This window comes from Cavia porcellus, unplaced genomic scaffold (assembly GCF_034190915.1).
Source record: "Cavia porcellus strain 051 isolate PalLab524CR breed Dunkin Hartley unplaced genomic scaffold, mCavPor4.1 scaffold_13, whole genome shotgun sequence".
Taxonomy (NCBI): domain Eukaryota; kingdom Metazoa; phylum Chordata; class Mammalia; order Rodentia; family Caviidae; genus Cavia; species Cavia porcellus.
In genome coordinates, this window is record NW_026947496.1 from 5,472,738 (window position 1) to 5,489,023 (window position 16,286).

The 16,286-nt window shown below is 45.2% G+C and overlaps 1 long non-coding RNA gene and 2 other non-coding genes across 3 annotated transcripts; 2 read left to right on the forward strand and 1 right to left on the reverse strand.

Annotated features, from left to right (window-relative positions):
* Nucleotides 1–816: 816 nt before the first annotated feature.
* LOC134478452 (uncharacterized) lies at nucleotides 817–6,767 on the reverse strand. The gene is made up of 2 exons (XR_010051072.1): nucleotides 6,689–6,767; nucleotides 817–6,549 (listed from the first exon to the last, which is right to left on the reverse strand). It is a non-coding gene; the product is annotated as an uncharacterized LOC134478452 (long non-coding RNA).
* Nucleotides 6,768–13,973: 7,206 nt separating this feature from the next.
* Trnak-uuu (transfer RNA lysine (anticodon UUU)) lies at nucleotides 13,974–14,046 on the forward strand. Its single transcript has one exon. It is a non-coding gene; the product is annotated as a tRNA-Lys (tRNA).
* Nucleotides 14,047–15,854: 1,808 nt separating this feature from the next.
* On the forward strand, nucleotides 15,855–15,926 carry Trnam-cau (transfer RNA methionine (anticodon CAU)). The gene has a single exon. It is a non-coding gene; the product is annotated as a tRNA-Met (tRNA).
* Nucleotides 15,927–16,286: the final 360 nt, after the last annotated feature.

A 16,286-nucleotide genomic window follows, 5' to 3' on the forward strand; every position in this document is an offset into this window, starting at 1 on the left:
GAGGTGGCACCGACTGGGCTTAACAACGCACTGTCAGTGAGGAAAAGAGCAGAGCTCTAGACGCCACCAGATTTTGAACCAGAGTGGTGATGTAAGAGCAGTCACTTTGTGTGGGAAATTCCTGCTGGGCCAGCTGTACTAGGTGTTTGAGGATGTTTACTATTGATGACTTCTGCCCTAAATTTGAGTAGCTCTTGCCAGGCGTGGTAACCATCAAAATGCCCTCTTTGGGTTGAGGATCACACCAAACATGGTATGTTTGTAGCCAGTAGAAAAGGTTTAGCTGAGGCTGACAAGTTCCTTTGAACATGTAGTGTCTGGTGCCGTGGGAATAACACTCCGAGTCTGGAGATGGCTAGAAAGCAGCGGATGTGCGTTGTGGAGCTCAGGAGCAGCAGAGACGCAGCCCTGGTACATAGGGCCACAGTTTCAGCTGCAGCAGAGGACCAGAGACTTAGAGCATGGATGCCTAAGAGAGACCACGGAGAGTGCATGTAATGAGGAACCCAGAGGACAATCAAAGAAAGCAGGGTGAAGCGGGTCAGAGTGGTGAGGCTACAGCGTCCCTGTGCTAAACGAGAAAACGCCAGAGAAGAATACATGTAGTGTAGCATGCTGCTGAGTTAGTATCTGCACCAAGAAGAAAGAGTTAGCCATTAGGGGCTCATTTACTCTTCAGAAAATTTAAGTCTCTGAATAGTCATGTCTCACAAAGCTATTTAAAAATGCTCCCATCTTTGTCCGTTTGTCCAGAACCCACATTATTTTGTACATCCTTCCAGAGTTTGTAAAGATATAAGCAAATACAAACACACATTCTTACTTCACTTTCTTTTATTGTATACACAGTTAAAACATGGTTTTCACTCAAAAATGTATCTCGGGCAGCTTTCCACATAAAGTATATTCATATTCATTTTTTCACAGCCGTGTATCACAGCTGGGGGCACAGAGACAGACAAACACGGTTTACCTTCCTTTGATATAACTACGTCACACGACTAAGCAGGTCTGGCAGGACTCAGTCTGCACGGCAGGTCAGTAGGCTGGAAATTCAGAAATAAGGTTGATTTTGCAGTTCCGAGTCCAAAGTTTCTACAGCACAACAGTAACCTGGAAACTCAAAGTTCCTGTATTACGGTGATGAAGCAGATTTCCTCCTCCTATTGCAAAACTCAACTGATTGAAATAGCCTTAACTGATTGTGGCTTAGTTAAGTCAACACAAAGCACTTACCCATCACTAGATGCATGGCATTTCGTTGTATATACAAGAATTTATTTATTCAGTCCCATCATAGAAAACTGATCCGGCCTGCAGATCAATCAATGGAGAACTCCTGAAGGAGGAATGGGGATTAAATAAAAGACATAGGGGAGACAAAGAGAGATAGAGGCAAGTCGAGATAATCCGATCAAGCCTCCAGTTTATTCAGGAAATGATCACACCTTTTATAGGCTAAGGGCGGGAAGAGGTTAAGGGGATGAATACAACAGCATCACCGTCACATCCGGATACGTGACGTAAGCAGGAGAGGATTATGGTTAATGTAGGCAGATGCAGTGCCCATAGGAGAGGCAGGGAGGGCTGTCACTTGGGTCCCTACAGAAAACATTTATTCTCAATTTTTTTGCTATTACAAAAAAATTGAGAACATTTATTCTCAATTTTTTTGCTATTGCTCAAGTGTACAATTCTGCATGTATGAGTATCATTTTAAGAGTGTGCAGACATATAAGTAAAAACCTAGAAGTGGAATTGGCAGGTTCTGAATGAGTAAAGCCAATTCTCTGTCTCTCTAGAACATTGACAAGCCCTCAGTGTGTGAGACGGAATGGATTTTCAAGTCCATCACACATTGCCTTCATGTGGTTTTGTTGCAGGCAGCCGAGTTAGAAAGATTATAGGCAGTGGGGGCTGGGGATTTAGCTCAGTGGCATAAGCGCCTGCCTTGCAAGCGGGCAGTCGTGGGTTCGATCCCTGGTACCGATAAAAAGGAAAAAGACAAAAAAAAGAAATATTATAGGCAGTGAGACAAGGCTAAGTCCTCAGTGGAGCCAGTGCAGATACTTTATAACTGTGGGGAAAACAGACACCTCCTGTGGTGGGCCAGGCCCATATCAAATGCATCCACATCCTAAAGACTGATATTCTAATTAGTTCCCTATCGCACTGAGGAAGCCTGGAGTCACCATCCCATCCCCCTAGGGGAAACGTCACAACTTTAAGAATGCTCCATGACTGGCTTCCCCATTTGTCCCTAATGTAACTATTAATCTTCTTGACTAACTATAGTTATGCTCCTACCTTATGCCCATCTGCCTTGTGAGTTTCCAGTTCCCCCACCTTGAACCCATGGTTTTACTCTATAAAAGTCCCTGGAAAAGATAGAGTTCTTGGGCAACCTGCTTAGGAACCCTTCTGTCTCTCTCAGACAGAAGCTTTCTTTCTCTCAATAAATATATTCTAGTCTTAACCTCCGTTGTTCCTAAAATTCATTCTTTGATTTTAGAGAACACGAAGTCGCGGACATATAGGTTGGGAGTTTCAATCCCTTGCATCAGTTTCTGCCCAACCAGCAACATGCGACAATGCCTGGCTAACATCCGTGAGGAAGACCATGTTTTCATAGTTAGAAATGTTTGCCTATCTGGATGGTGAAGATGAATTGTGGGGAGACAGGTTAAATTCAAGGTGTGGAGTAAGCAGATGTAAGGAGAGCACAGAACAGGAATTGAAATCTGGCCACAATATAACAAGAGAACTAGTTTGGAGTCTAAAGCAGAAAGTGACTTTTACAGTCGAAAATTACTTACCTACACATTAGTTTAATCAGATGAGTCACTAGCAAAGGACCGAGATTGACAAGGGTATGAGAGCCGAGGCACAAGGAAATGGTTTCTGTGGCAAAGCTGATAGCAGCTAAGTGGTGGGTGGGAAAGGTGGGAAGGACAGAGCACTGTAGGTGGGGGACAGATGGCAGTCACTTTTCAAAGGCAGAGAAGAGACTTTTCAAGCAAGAATTAGAGAGGGAAGGCTTTGATTCACCAGTGAGAGAGGAACACAGGCAGCAGAACTGCATTACCCTCGGGCTGGGGGCTCCAGTCCCAGATCCTGGGTTCTAGATAAAAGGCAGGAAGGACTCACCTATGCAAACACCAATCCCATGAATATGGAGCAACAGCTGTTGGGCATATGATGTCATGTGCTGGTTGCTTTTCCCTTGTTGCTGAAACAAAATACCTGACGCCCAAAATAAAGGAAGCAAAGGTTTATTTAGCTCAAGGTTGTGGAGTGACAAGAGCAAAAGGACACTGCAGTAAGCTCTACCCCTTGGCTGGACCCTTTGACCTCCTGCACACAGACATCCTCTGCACGCTCCCTTGTCTGACTCTGTGGCTGACTACTGTAAGCCAGTTTTGTAATTTCTTATACATTTGCATATCTTGTGTTATATATTTCTCTAGAAAACACTGACTGATATACTGCCCCTATTCACTTGTTATTCCTGGAGTACTTTAAAGCCCCAGATAGCCTATCCCTTGACTTATTAGTATGTACTTCTTTTTTTTTTTTTTTTTTTTTTGTTTTTTGTCTTTTTCTTTTTTATCAGTACCGGGGATCGAACTCACGACTGCCTGCTTGCAAGGCAGGCGCTTATGCCACTGAGCTAAATCTCCAGCCCCTAGTATATACTTTTTAATAAGAACTTTTCCTTTCACTTTTTAAATTAAAAAAATTCAGTGATGCTGAGGATCAAATCTAGACCCACCTCTCAACATGCACTGAACTAAAATAAGGATGGATCAAAGACCTATTTATTAAAGCAGAAACAATCTGCTGGAATACGAATAGATACAACTTTTGAAGAGATAAGTCTAACCAAACATTGTATGAACAAAATGCTAATCACACAAAAAATATTACAAAGAATCAACAACCTGGATCTTATCTTAACAAACAGAGTTAAGAGACAAGGCATAGGCTGGGGATTTAGCTCAGCAGGCGTAAGTGCCTGCCTTGGAAGCTCATGCTCATGAGTTCCATCCTCGGTACAAAACAAAAAAAAGAAACAAGCCATAGAATGGGGAAAGAATTATCAGCTACTTCTCAAAAAAAAGGACTAATATCTTAGAATGTATAGCATGCAAAAAAAGTCATGTCATGTCATGTCATGTGGAGGACCACCTGGATGACTCTCCTTAAAAGAGCAATTGTCTCTGTTTTGGCTAAACCTGGCCTTATTTCGGTGTACTGACAGGTAAAAGAGCTGGCTAGGCCTTTTCCTTATCCCCTCAACTGGCTTTAAGCAATGCAGACATGCAGACGGGTCTAGCTGACGGGTAGACTTTGAAGCAAGTCAGTGTTAATTGCTCTGTAGTTCTCAATAAGCGTGTGTGACATGGGCAGGTGAGACAGCCACGCTCCCGCTGTCCCCACACTATCTCCACACTCCCTGTTGTCACCGTCAGCTGGGATGGAGCCTCGGGATAAGAGGCTGTGACTTCCCAGTGCATAAGAGATCACACAGCAGAGTCGAAGCACTGACCACAAAACATCAGATACGACCTTCAATTGCATTATGAAGAGTCTTCTTTTGAATACTGCAGAAGTGATTTCAGGCCATCGACCTGGTCCAGCTCAAACACTGACATACTTCCCACCCATCTCACAGTCACCCATCCTGTCACGCCCCTCTTCATGAATTAAAAACCTCAATGTGGCCCTAGGTCAAGGACTTTATTGCAGTTATTAGCCATCTTACTGGCTAATACTGGGTTTAGGGCTCCCTTGGCTCCCCACAACTACAAATATGCCTTAGTGTCTTTATTCTCGCCAGGGGCTGTACTGGAAGTGGTAGACTGGAATTCCAATGACTTTTCCATTAGGTTACAAATATAAACTTCCTGGACCACAAATACCTTCAAATTTAAAGACACAATCCAAAAATGAGCATTTGAAATAAGGAGACACCTCAGGTGAAGTATGAGCAGCAAATAAATATATGAAAAAATGTTCAACATCACTGGCCAGTTGAGCAATGCAAATTAAAACAAAATTGAGATCCTATCCCACTCCAGAAAGAATGGCTATCATCAAGAAATCACAAATACTGGTGAGGCCATTGTTGGTGGGAGAGCAGACTGTTGCAACCACTGTGGAAATCAGTATGGAGATTCCTCAAAAAACTAAAATTGGATGTTCTACTTGACTGAGGTATTCCCCTTCTAGGTAGCTTCCCAAAAAAGAAGCATCATACCACAAAATGGGTAATAGTTAAATCTTGGAAACAGCCCAGATGCTCAACTGATGGATAAACAAAGAGCTGTACCTTCAGAACATAATTTTAAATGAAATAAATCAGACCCACATTTGAGTAGCATATTATTTCTCTTGTGTGAGAAACCTGACGGATAAATGAGGACCAAAATGGATGATAGATATTGGGAAGTAAGAAGAAGATGTTCAAATGGGAAGGGGAGCAAGGAGGGAGGACCCGGGACTAAAAAAAGAATGGAAAAAACATTAGAAACAAAGTTTTGCAAAGGGAGAGGGAAGAGAGGTTGGAGGCAGGGAAGGGGGATGAGGGAGAAAAAGAATTGATATATTATGTACAGGTATTATGGATGTCAAAAACCAATAAAATTAATTTCAAATATAAGTAAATACAAAAAGACAGGCGTGGTGGCTCATGCCTGTAATCCCAACACTCAGGAGGTGGAGGCAGGAGGATCACTGCCAGTTTGAGACCAGCCTAAACTACCAAGTGAGCTCAAGGCCAACCTGAACTGCACAGAGACCTTGTCTCAAAGACAAAAACAAACAAATAAAAACACCCCCCCCCTACAAAAACAGGGTACATGCTTGCAGTTCATGTTTACTGTCGTGGAGAGTTGGCACACGTAGCTAATACATTTTAAATTATTTGTATTCCCTTTCCCCAAGTCTTTAGGTCACCTGACCATTTGCAAACCTAAATCAGACGCTTAAATATTGCAAAGCTTCGCTTACAAGGGGAACCAGAGTATAAATAGCTCAAAAAGCAAAGGAAAGACTGTAGGAAATAAGGAGATAGATTTTTTCTTCTTTTCAAACAGACCATAATGATATACCATCAACTATTTTATAAAGCTAATTCAACAACAGCAAACCGAAACATGTGCTGGGGATCCAAAGAAACATCCTGATGTTGAAAAAGACGTCAAAGAAATGCTGATGCATGGCAGATTAGTTATTAGATATCACTAAACGTTATACTGTAAAATATTAAGAAAATCGATGCGGGGAAAATGCAGTATGTGTGTTATAGCAGGCACTGTAAACATAAACGGTAACATTTTACGTGTGCGCATACCACGCAACTTGCGTCTCTGTGTGCAGCATACACTGACGCCAGCACAGCCTGTCAGTTTCTCCGGGCGTCCGGGCGTGCAGCCTGGAATCCACGCAACCATAGCGAAGACATTTGTCCCGCGGTGCTCCCCTTTACACTCACATCCCGCAAATCCGAAATGCAGGCAAATGCTGAGCAGGCTCACAAAATGCATGCTAAGAGGACAAAGTCTGGTAAGAAAGGGTGCAACATCTACTCTGAATCAACACATTGTTAAAAAAAAAGAAAACGACAGGAAGCCACCCCAGGTAGGAATCCCTCCCACCACGTCCGCAGCAGCTAACTGTGCCTCACCGCATCACTGCGTTCAGCTCTTCCGCAGGGAGCCTATGACGTCATAGAGAGGCGTCTGCCGCACTGGTAATCGCCCCTAGTACCGACGGGAAGTGACGTCTGTACGCAGTTGCCTTGTAGTCGCAGGCGGAGGCTTCTGGGACCTTGTAGTTGCAGGCATGGCCGCAGAGGCTTCTGGGCTTTGTAGTCATAGGCAAAAGTGGCACAGCCTACTAGTCTGGGGGCGGAGCGGCACTCATGGGATGCTCAGGCAGTCTTTCTAACACAACCTCAGTTTTGGGAGGAAAGACCCGAGACTCTATGCCCCTTCCCTGCTATTACAGAGTGTGTGGGGCGAGGTCTTAATGGCGACTGTGAATCCCAGGACCTGGGCAGCGAGGTTCTTGTTTTTTTGAGATGAAAAGACAGCCTTTCTTTTCCCCCTGGCGATCATGAAAAAGGCCCTACCTTGTTGCCGGCGCTGCTGCTGCTTGAGGAACTGCAAAGGAAACCACGCCCATGGCAAAGACTAAGGGGAGGCCCCAAGCCCGTTGCCTACAGCCCACAACCCCATTATCCCAGTGTACCAGGATCCCTGCTAAGCTTCCTACTGGAGACGCCGCCGAGTGTCACAGCAACAGTGGTCTCTGCCCAAACATTTCTGTGGAAAGCTTTGGCAGGACAGCTGACCCTGCCCTGGACATCCTACTACAGCTACACAGAAGGTGATGGCCATGCTACAATTTGTGGGAAACGCAGACCTACCCCAGTTTCTGGATGGCTGTCACCTAAGACCTCCAGATGACTTCACTTTGAGTACATTTACTCCATTATTTTTACCACTTTCTGCAACAGTTCTGGAAGCCGACTTTTCTGTGTGTCTTTGGTAAATGTTTCAAGTGAATTCAAGACATCGAGAAAGCACAACAATATAACTAGAGGCACTCATGAATGAGAACTCCCAGAACTGCTTTGGGGAGTGGTAGGCACGGTGGGATAAGTGTGTTTGAAGCAAAGGAAGATATTTTGAGAAGAATTAAAGGCAGTAAATCCTAATGTAATCAATTTTTAAAAAATTAGATACTTTTAAAATCATACCTCATGTGTTCCATGACAATACATTTCTCTCTGGTTCAGTTTCTTCATGATCAAAATATGGATAATGTTATCACAGATACCTGTCTTGGAGTTTTTAGAATCTGTGGTATCCCTGCTAACATATTTGTAGCTTGGATCTATGCAGCTTTGTCTAGCCTCTTGTAAAGTGATTGTGTACACATACTAGAATCAAGTGAAAGCCTAGAAATTCAGCCAGTGTTCAATTTAGAAACTATTTGAACTTCTTACGGGCATCAGAGAAATTTGAGTTCTAAGTTGATCTTTGCATTTTTAAAAACAGCTAAGGAGAAAGTTCTGATTTGTATGTCTATGGATTTATGAATAGACATCTCTATGGAAAGAGTGTTTGCAAATTGCTTTATCCTGTCTCCTTTTACACTATGTTGAATCTCAGTCCAAATCCTTCCTGTCTTTAGATCAGCACTATGGAAGCAGACTGTGCCAAGAAGGAAATGTTGGGTTCTCATGTCCGTAAATCAGGAACTCTGTAGTTGGCATTAATATCTGTAATATGCAGTCAAGGATATTAAATACCTTAATAATAACAAAAACAATACATTCGCCTCACACTATTATAGACAAAGATGATAACTGGATAAAATGCATCGGGGCTATTATGTCATCCATCGTATCCACTGGACCTGGCACCATGGAACTTCTGGCACTTTCCCAAAATCAAAATGAACATGAAAGATAAATGTTCCAAATTGATTTAGGACATCAGGGAAGCTATAATAATGTCACTAAAGACACTCAGGAATAAGGACTTCCAGACCTGCTTCAGAAAGTGGCAGGAACCATGGGATGACTGTATATGAAGCAACGGAAGGTACTTTGAGGGGAGCCTCATGAGTTAAGGTTTGATCTAGCAACTTGGTTGGCAGTATTAGTCCCCTGGAAAGTGGTTTTCTAATTGCTGATGTCTGGGATCTACATAAAAGTGGAAGGGAGTGCCTGCAGTTTATTCATCTTGGTGTAGCAGTGACTAAGGCCTGGAGATAAGCTTTGTTTCATTCAGTTTCTTGAATAACTGTTATATGTAAAATTCTATTTTTGGTACTGCTACATCCTGTGCAGCTCTTGAAACTCTGGAGGGAGGACAATGGGAGTGAAGAAAGACAGGAATCAATATGCAAAATCTGTGGTCAGCTGAAGTCCTCACTCCCGAGGGGAGAACACGAAAGGCACCTGCAGTGCATTTATTTATACAACCAGCACAGGAATAAATTCATGGAGAGTTTGAGGGGAGGGTAGGATCTGGGGCAGGAAGAAAACCTAATCTATTAGCAGAACAGCAAGTCTTGGTGGCCTCACGGGGACAAGAGGAAACCTTTATCCCAAACAAAGCTCAAGTCACTAGGAGCATCAGCTCCCTGAGCTCTGCTCACTTCCCATGGGGCCCTGCAACACTCATGAGAGGCAGTGGCTTTGCGCTAGATACCCAAGACAGAGATAGATTTGCCCCCAACATGTTACAAGGGCTTCAGAAGGATTAAACATGACAAATTATATGTCCTCATGTTTGCTTTGGTTAAGTTAGGAAGTTTGCATGTGAAGTCAGACATTAATCAAATGTCATAAAGTAGAAATTGTGAAGGAGCTGTAAATGCAAAATGGCCCAGTCTGGGAGTCATAGAAACCACCTGAGTGAAAGAGATTTGAGCCAAGACCTAGACACCCTGCCTAGATTGTAATTATTAATTTTTATTTTCTATGTTCTTAATGCTCTGGCACTGAAGGCCTCACTAAGCTCTGTATGCCCCTCCAAGCATTAGGTATTTTTTAGAGATACTGAACATCTGGCTCTTAGGAAGGTTTCATATGTCAGTTGACCAGTAGGAGCCAGAACAACTGTTGCCCTGCTGTCTCTCTGACCTTAGACAAGGCTGCTATTCCTCTCTCTGAGTGATAAGTATCAACCTGGAGCCTGCGAAATGATTCAAAATAGCTAATTTTAAAATTGCACTTTAAAGTGTGAATGGGGCCAGGAAGGAAGCTCCAGGGAAGCTGTGGACTGCAAAGATAGAGCAGAGTTGATCTGGATTGCTGGGAAGGAACAAGAGTATACAAATATGGCCTACGGGCTCCATACTTTGCAGTCCCACAATTGCAAAAGTGAAAGACTTCGCTTTGATAAGAAAACTGCAGAACACCATGTTCCAGAATGGTGGCAGCATAGAGAATTTGTTCCTCAGATTTGGATTCAAACTGCTCAGTCACCCAAGCACTTGACTCCTACATCCAAGCAAGAGGGAAACCTGGCTACTCTTCCAGCTGGCAGCAGACCTTGGCATCATTCACATGGTGCTACTTATAGGTGCACACAGGATACAAGAGTTGTGGGGTCAGGGAGGCTTCCACCCAGATTTTAGGGGGCCTTGGAGGCCAGGCTGAGAGGGCAATGTGTGAAGCTGTGAGTGTGAAGCAAAATATGTAGTGCAGATCCCAGAAGTTGGGAGAAGCCAGGAAAGTTTATTATCTGAGGAAAACTGTAAGGAGGGAGCAGAGCTGGCCCAAGAAAAAAGTCATGAGAGTTACAACTACCAGAAGTGCTTTTGGGGCAGACACCCAAGGCCCTTAGAGCTCACATCTGGCTGCACATTGCCTCTGATGCTGCACACAGAACTACAGGACTTAATATTTTCATTGCTGGCTTTGGGATCATTTCAATCTCATTTCATTGTATTCTCTTGTTTGTAACTTTTAGAACAGATATGACTATCTTGTGCCATTAAATGTTGTAAGTGCTTAACTTTCTTTTCATTTGTACAGAGATTCATATCTAAGAGTTTGTCTTAAATCTCAGGAGGCTTTTGATTTGAACTTTTCAGAAATGCTGAAACTGTTAAGACTTTGGCATCTTTTGGAGATGAACTGAATGCCTTTTGCATGAATGAATGTGCATGAGTTTTAGGGGGTCAAGGGTGGAATGTCATGGTTTGTGTCTAGACGTCCCACCAAAGCTTCATGCAGTCAGTGTTTTTTTGGGAGTTGGTTGAATCTAGAGGGTATAATTGATTCATAGTGCAGTGATGGGATTAAGGGTCCTGGGATTAAGGGTGGGTGATTGCTGGATCAACCCACTGATTGGATTGGCTCCTGGCATTCAGGAGAACCATGAGACGGCCAGAAGGCAGAATACAAGGTTCCAGGTGATAGAACTGTGGGGGACCGGCGGCAGCTGAAAACATAAGTATGAAATATAAATGACCTTTATTTTGAGAATGTGGGGACAGACACCCCCAACCCCCTGGGGCGTGGCATCTCCACCCCGGGTGGGCGATCTCTCCGTGGAACACTTGGAGTGGGGCACATAAGTAGCTTCGGCTTGGGGTGGAACCTAAGGGGGCATTAGGGATGCACAGGTAGCCCATTGGTCTTTGTTTGGCGCCAGGGGCAGAATCCTAAGGGAGGGGGAGATAGGAGCTCCTTGCCATTACTGGCTACAGTGTCCGGCCTGGGCCAAAACCCCTTCACCAGGAGGTTGGGGAGAGGAAGCTGAAAAGGTCAGCGAGGCATGGTGGTTAACTTCTTGTCTCTGCACACATCTCAGGTAAATCAATTTAAAATAGCAAAGCTATGTTTGGTGTCATTCCATAAATGGTTTCCATTTATGGTTGCTTGGCCCTGTTGCTTTGGGATGGAATGGCACAGTCCATCATGGTGGAAGCATCTGGTGGAAGAGGTCTGTGACCTTAAAGGTGGTGGAGCTGATCACTTCCTGGTGGTGACAGGAAGAGGCTGAAGTCCCAACATCCCCCTCAAGTGCCACACCCCAGTGACCTCACTTTCTCTGAGGCTCCATAACCTCAAAGTTAACGCCACCAGCTGGTGACCAAAACTCTAGCATGTGGGCCTTTGGCAAAGATTTAAGATTAAACCATAGCAAAATGGCCTCTATACACATTGTAAGCCACGTGGAGGCTGTTGACTTATATTCAATCTAAGAACAATGATTTTAGTTCCAATCCGGAAAATAGAAACAGTAAGAAACAGCAGAGTTCATGTTCATCTCTGATGATGGCGAGCCACAATGTTGGCATGTCCATTTAGAGTCTGCGTGCTCGGAGGCGCCATTGTCCTTCAGTTTCTTCACAGTTTTGCTTCTTTGGAATTCTCTCTTTTCCATCAACCAGAGCCCAGAAGGGCTTGCTTTCTCTTCTAAGCTGAGACCAAGCCAAGGCTGTTTGTCTGTTTAGTAAGTGCCACCACCCTAGACCTGAAGCCCAGGGCTGCAGAAAGAGGTCGGGTCAGTAATTACGCATGCGCACAGTGGACTGCGAACCTCTAACGCCAGGTCCTCTGCGCCGGCGCTTCCAGGCCTACATTGCAATCCAGTCCCATCCGCACTGATCGGGACCCCACAGGCCGCGGAACCAAACTAACGCGGAACCTTAGCGCAAGAGGTGCGCGAAGGGCGGAAGGGTGGAGGGTATGGACAGCTACGCGTGCTTGCACCTCACACTGCGCTTGCGCCCGCCTCAGTGTCCTCAGCTGTGACTTGTGTTAGCATTAGGTTGCTGTGGACTACATACCCAAGGCAAACCGCCGAGGACAGGTTTATTCTGGCTCAGGGTCGCAGGCGGTCCGCTCCATGGACAGCTGGCTTATGTTGGTCCAGTAACGAGGCAGACACCTCGCGGGGAGGGCTCAGTGGGGCGCACAGATGGAGGTGTTAATGGGGAGGGTGTATTAGGAGCATGTGGAGGAGGATCAGCAGTTCAGTTCTTAAAAATCAGAGCAGCCAGGCGTGGTGGCACACACCCATAATCCCAGCACTGGAGAGGCTGAGGCAGGAGGATTGCCACGAGTTAGAGACCAGCCTGGGCTCCACAGTGAGTTAAGGCCAGCCTGAACTGTATAGCAAGACTGTCTCAAAAAGAAAAAACAAGCCAGTTAAAAGAGGATTGTTAAGAAAGCAGTTGTATATGACTCTGGAATTTGAGTTTGGAAAACTACCAGACAGGAACAAATTCTGACAAGATACACTAGCTTTTTTTGTTTCTAAGACAGGATCTCATTATGCAATGCAGGCAGTTCTTCAACTCACTATGTAGCCCAAGCTGGCCTCAAAGTCACAGCAATCCTCCTGCCTCAGCCTCCCAAATTCTTGGATTACAGGCATGCGCTACCATGCCCAGCAAGATTATTCTATGCTAGTTCTTTGCCTCCCCGCCTCTGTTTTTTGATACAGGGTCTCACTATGTAGCCCAGGCTGGCCTCAAACTTACTGCCACCCTCGCGCCTCTACCTCTGAAGTACTGGAATTACAGGTGTGTGCCGCCACATCTGGCTGAGACACTGGCTTTTAAAGCCCAGAACTGGTAATATCTAGGGATCACTATTTGCCAGTTGATTTCTATCTGACTTGAGCAAGAACCCTCAGCTGCTTGGTAGCATCTTAGAAATCTGTGTGGGGGTGCTGAAGCAAAGGGCAGACAAGGGGGGCCAGTCACCAGAGGCTCAGGAACCAGCTGTCTGAATTTCTATCTTATGTGTGCGTAGGAATCCATGCCAGCCAGTGACCTTGCTAAGTACTGACTTTCCATGGTTTTTAGATTGCTGATGCAAGTTATATCTATCCTGTAGAGGAATTTCAGCTTATGATGAAAAATGTTACATGTTCCTAAAAAAATATGGAGTTACTACATTGATCAAAATTCTTTTAGAGGAGTAAGAACATTGCAAAAGTAGGGCCACTCAGTCATCTTGACAGTGCCTTTATGTGTAATATGTTGCTCTTTCACACACACACAAAAAAAAAAAAAAAAAAACCAAACTGAAAGTTTTATCAAATTAAGCAAATACTTATGATTGCCTCCACTGGTTGCTTCCCATTTGTCATACTTTTGTTATCTTTTTAAATTTTCTTTGTACCTCATTGTTTAGTTATTTATTGGTGCCAATTGAATAGGATAGTGATAACAGATTTAACTATACATTCTGTAAATGTTAGGAGCAATCAGGTTTATTTTTCCTTTCCACAAACTGTACACAATTAAGAATTGTTTTCTTGATGTTATTTTCATCCTTCTCAGACTTGAAGAAAACAAGGGTGGATGAGTTGAGTATGTGGATTTTAAACAGCTACTCAGTTACCTTTTCAGTGAAGAACCAGTTTACATTATTATTGGACCGTGACAGTCATTTATTCCATTCTTAGATGAAAACTATGCTGCCCTTCAAGGCCTGGATAGCTCAATCGGTAGAGCATCAGACTTTTAATCTGAGGGTTCAGGGTTCAAGTCCCTGTTCAGGCGTAAGAATCAATTTTTCTCAAAATATCCATTGACTTTCCCTTAGGGAAATGCAAGTTAAAGTGTGACAGTATTTACCTACCAAGCGAGGAAGGTGAGAACACCAGCTACCTCCAGTGTGGGCCAGTTGCCAAGATCTGCTTAGAGTCATTTATTCCCAGCAGTTTTGATTTTAGCAGTTTTGAAGTAATAACTTGGCAAGAAATGCACAGTACAAAGTTTACTGCCCATGGACAAAAGGCGCCACCTCTGGAATAGGGTGTTTTTAAAAACTGAATTTGAAACAGCTACAAGTGAAACGTTCATCACGTCAGAATGCAAGTCTTTTCCCCTCCCGGTTGAGCCACTTAGCCAAAGGTGTGGTCTTTCCCATAATCTAAGGCCACCATCACATTCTAATGATAAACAGGGTGGGAAGCTGCTTAAAAAGTGCTCCCTGCTGTGTGATAAAACTTTCAACCTACCCAGAAATGTTGACAATGCATTTGACAGTATAGTGAATTACATTTTTAAAAAAATGTGTCCTCTGCGGTCTAGTGGATTGTACTCATCCCATTTACAGCTGACACAATAATGTACACAGAAAATTTAAAGGGCATTTAGAAGTACAGAATGCGCTCAGCAAGGCAAAGGACAATCTTAGCTTACTAAAGAAAAGTGAGGGTCTAGCTCCGCGGTCCACCATTTTCCCAGCGTGCAGAAGGTCCTGGCTTCAACCCCAGCACACAAACAGGAACAAAAATCCAGCGGGTAGTGGCGGGCCCAGGAGGGTTGGGTTGCCTCGGAGTCTGCTCCCGAGCCCTGGACCCCTGACCCCGCCGTATAGAGAGGTCAGTGTCTCCCACACGGTGGTTTGACCCTGCAGAACGCAGCCCTTTATGAAGCCATTGTTCCTGTGACGGTGCCTTTCACAGCCGCTGTGGCTTAGTGGGGAAAGGGAAGGAAGTCATTAGGGGCGATTGTGTTGTGTTGTGGTGCTGAGGATCAAACAGTCTGGCACAGATAGGCAGGTTCCGGACTACCGGGCCACACCCTATTTCCGATACTTTAAGAAACCAAATAGAACAGTAACAGAATAGTAATAACAATGGAAATACAGTCCCTGTAGCAAAATGGACAAGCGCCTCTCTGCACACAAATAAGATACATGTAGATATTTGTATTTTGTATTGAGCTGTAATTTTATGTCTTTCTGACTCTGGATTGAAGGACAAAAAGAAAAAAGAAAACAAATAGAGAGCAGGAGGGAAAGATATTTTTGAGCATAATTAAAAGATGGCAGTAGCCCTTTGGCGACAAGGGCTGGGTGGGAGTCGAAGGCCAAGCGGGACCTCGGGTTCGCCTTACTTGGAGAAAAAGACAAAAAAAAAAAAAAAAAAAAAAAAAAAGAACTTGAGACCAGGACCCAGAGTCTCCGGGCTCCGTCCGCCTAAGCATGCTCCGCGGGGCCTTAGCCTGAGGCATCCTCCCTCCCCGCTGTCCCCCTCCTCTGTCTTTGCCCCCAGCTTCGGGGCGCTGCTGCTGGGCTGCGCGGGCTGCTGGTGGGGGCCGTGTCCTCAGCTCCTGATTATTCTTGGCTTCCTGTTTTGGTTGAAGGACCCGAAGCGGAACCCGAGCCGCCCGTTCGAGCCGGGCTGTCCTCTTTCGGACGCTGCCCTTGCAAGTAAACTAGTCTCCTGGACCCTGCGACCTCTGCGAGACTTCTCACAGCGCGTGGGGCGGCGGGCAGGGCGCATGCGTGCAGCGGGGAGCAGGGCGCCTGCGCGATGGCGCTGGCTGAAGGAGGAGGAGGCGCCAGAGAAATCCCAGCCAGCAGAGTGGCGCAGCGGAAGCGTGCTGGGCCCATAACCCAGAGGTCGATGGATCGAAACCATCCTCTGCTAGACTTTTTTTTACTGACTGCGCAACAGTGATCATCTTTCCAGATCCTGCTCCCTTGGGCCATTCCTGAGGATCCGCATATTCTTGTTTCCGATCTTCCGTGAAATCCTTTCTCCCCCACCCTCAGGGGACCCCGGCATTCCTCCGCCCGGGTACCCCGAGAGCCGAGGCAGAACCAGGTCCCAGGGGACAGGGACAACGGCCGGAGCAGGCGGGTTCCTCTCCCGCTGATGGAGCCCGGTTTGGACCGAGCCAGGCTTTCAGTGCTGTCAGCCCCGCTCCTGGCCCGGGACGAGGAGCAGAGGAAGGGGCTCCACCTGCAGTCGGAGCTGGGAATTGGGGACCGGCAGGAGCTCCGGCCG